The sequence below is a fragment of the Nannospalax galili genome, unplaced genomic scaffold, assembly GCF_000622305.1.
Source record: "Nannospalax galili isolate Female #2095 unplaced genomic scaffold, S.galili_v1.0 scaffold324, whole genome shotgun sequence".
In the NCBI taxonomy this organism is placed as follows: Eukaryota; Metazoa; Chordata; class Mammalia; order Rodentia; family Spalacidae; genus Nannospalax; species Nannospalax galili.
Window position 1 is genome coordinate 535,440 of NW_008353027.1, and position 3,422 is coordinate 538,861.

The window sequence follows — 3,422 nt, forward strand, 5'->3', positions numbered from 1 at the left end:
CCCAGGTGTCTGGGGCCCCAAGACTAGGAATGGCACAGGGCCCAAACTAAGAGTATAGAACGGTGGGCGGGATGGAAGGGTGAATGTGGCTTAGGGAGTCCTGGCGTGGAGGGTTGCGCTATAGACTTACCCCAAGAGGCCTGAGGATGGTAGTGTAGGCTAGGTGAGTTAGCGGGTGGTGCAGGCCCAGGGAAGCAGAGAGAGGTGAGGGCGGGGCCAGGATCAGAAGCGGTGCTCCTGGAGCCCAAGAAAGGGACTGAGTTGGTCTGGGTGAGAAAGATCAGGAAGCAGTATTGTTCCCCAGGTGTCTGGGGCCCCGAGACTAGGAATGGCGCAATGCCCAAACTAGGAGTATAGAACGGCGGGAGGGATGGAAGGGTGAATGTGGCTTAGGGAGTCCCAGCGTGGAGAGCTGCACTATAGACTTACCCCAAGGAGCCTGAGGATAGTAGTCAAGACTGCTTTTTTATATAACCCAAGATCACCTTCCCAGGAGTGGCACCACCTACAGTGCATTGGACCCTTCCACATTTCTCAACCATCAAGAAAATGACTCATAGATATGGAATAAAATATACTAATCTGTAAAGAAAGAAAAAATTGCATTATAGACTAAAGAAAACATCTTTGTTTTGTACGGTTTAAAAATGAACACAAACATAATACTACCAAGAACAGTACAGCCAAAGACAGGGCAGAGAATGTGGATGTTCATGATAACACACTTTCTTTTACATAAAATAATTCAATATAAAATTTCAATAACCTTACAGAAGTAAATATAATATATTATTTATAATGATGCAAAGAAGCATACTTATAAAGATATTGATAAAATTAATGAGTTTCATTATATATCCATACAGGTATATAGTCTATTACTATCATATTCATCCCCACTACCCTCTTTTATCCCTCTCCCACTTCAGATGATCCTCTTCCCCTTCCAAAGTAGTCCCTCTTATACTTCCTATCTATTGGTTACTTGATTTTGTTGACCCAATATACTTCAATAGGTCTACTTACAGGGTATGGATGAGGAATTCTTTATAGGAGCATGACCATTTAACAGTGGGTATACCACTAAAGTAAATGTCCCCCATTAACAGATCCGCAAGGACAGGTGGGACCTTGTGAGGCCATATTTTTCTAGTACCCTTGACTGTTATTGCATTCCTTTAGATAAAAGCATAGAGGAAAAAGAACTTAGAATATGATAGAAAAAATTTAGATGATATATCAATTTTATTAAACTAATGAATGAATTAAAAAGCAAAATTAACTGCAGAAATTACTTAGCCAGGTTTAGGTCTCATTCTTTATTTTTGAAGAATTTCATGAACAAGTACTGTATTTGCAACACCTCCACCTCTCCCAGTCCCCTTTTAACTCCCCTAAAACCCCCACTCCCTCTCAATTTCTTATCTTCTTCTTTGATAATTATTTCTACAAATATGTGCATAATTTGTTTTTATACTTCTTTGATTTATTGAATTTCTGCACTTTTTCACACAATATTATTTAATGGTACATTTATATACATATACATAAAATGCAAAGTCCTCTTAGTGGTGCTCCTACGTACATGTGCTGAGGGCTGAACATTTGTGATTACATCAAGTAGCTCATCCCTGGAGAAATGATCTCCCTCCCACAGTATCCACTGATTGCCCAAAGCTTTTCATTTACAAGTGGAACCCTATGAAATGTACCCATTCACATTGGCATGTCAACTGGTTTTGTTATTATGCAGATCTTGTTAGGCAACCACATCATTGATTAAATTTTCTCCCTTTGTGTTGTTTACAGATGAGAGTTGCCACAGGTCCAGAAGAGTCAGTCCATTTTGTCCTTCAGCTGCTGCGAGGCTGGCTGCACAGTCCCCACACCACACGTGCTACCAGCAGCTCTCAGCTTCAATTCCAAGATGGTTCCCAGCAGTCCCTCAGTAGTTCACTCAGTGGCAGCCTCCACCCCTTGGAGGAACTAGCCAATTGGGAGACAACAGTCTAAGTTATAGAAATATTAATGCAATAATTATAGTCATACCAAAATGACTGTTATAATAAATCTCTACACAGTGGGAGTGGGTATTTCCAAAGACACACAGGTTTATATTTAATCATTATAAACTCAATTCTTAAGGGCAATCTGGTAATCATGCCCTTTTATTTTAAATATGGTTATCTAGTACAATGGAAAATTTTGGAAGAATTAAACTCAGAAGTAGAACAGTCCATTACTACAACTGGAAATAATATCTCCCTCCCATTACCATCTCTTGTATATAATAGTGTTAGCCTTATGACTTCATTTAGTGACTATTTTTATTGTGCTGGCCCAAGTACTTAGCTGTCTCTTCTGTTTTGTTATTTTCCTTTGCTGTTGGCTTTTCAAAATCTTCATTGTGCACCTTTATTTGACAGTACTATGATACAGAAGCACATTCTCATTGAAGAATGTAATTTGTAATTTATAATGAGCACACTCCTTTCCCTTCCTTCCCCTTTCGATACATTCCCCTCCCTTTAGGCTTATTTTGTTCCCTTAGACAGTTTCTCTTCTACTTTCATATCATACCTACATACATGATTTTATGTATCTATATGAAATCTAGGCATAAATGAGAGAAAATATATGATCGTAGTCTATCTTAATATGGTTCTCCTCATTTGTATCCATTTTCTTGCAAATGATTTAGCATCAGTCTTTTTGTGTGTGTGTGTGTTTGTGTGTGTGTGTGTGTGTGTATAATCATATATTTTATTATCCATTCTTCTGTTGTTGGACAACAAAATTGATTCTATAACTTAACTATTGTGAATAGTGTTGAATAGTGTTGCAATAAGCATTGATGTGCAAGTATCTCTGTGATATAGTGACATGAGTCTTTTAGTTAAATTTCCCAAGGTTGTATAAGTGAATCTATGGAAAATCTATTTTTAGAGCTCAAGATTTATTTTTGTTGTATTTATTTATGTGGAGAGATGACCTCAGAATCCAGAAGACAGGATCTGATGTCCAGGTGCTGGTGTTTCTGGCAGTTGTTAGCTGCCTTACAGAGGTCGAGGGAATTGAATACAGTCCACTTAAAGAAAGTTCTCTTAACTTCTGAGACATCTCTTCACTCCCTACTTGTAGTAGTTTTGTGGGGGGGGGAGCTTGTTTGTTTTGTTTTGCTTTTTGTTTTGAGGAACTACCATACTGCTTTCGTTAATGGCTGAAGTAGTCTAAATCCCATCAGCACTGTGCAAAGACTCACTTTAGTCCTCATTCCACTGGCATATTTTCTTCATGATTGTTATTTCATTGAGGGCTAATGAAGTTCATCATGTTTTCATGTTTATTGACCTTTTGTATTCTACCTTTTGAGAACTAGTTTTATTCTCTGGCCACAAAATAATTGTCATAAATGGATAACA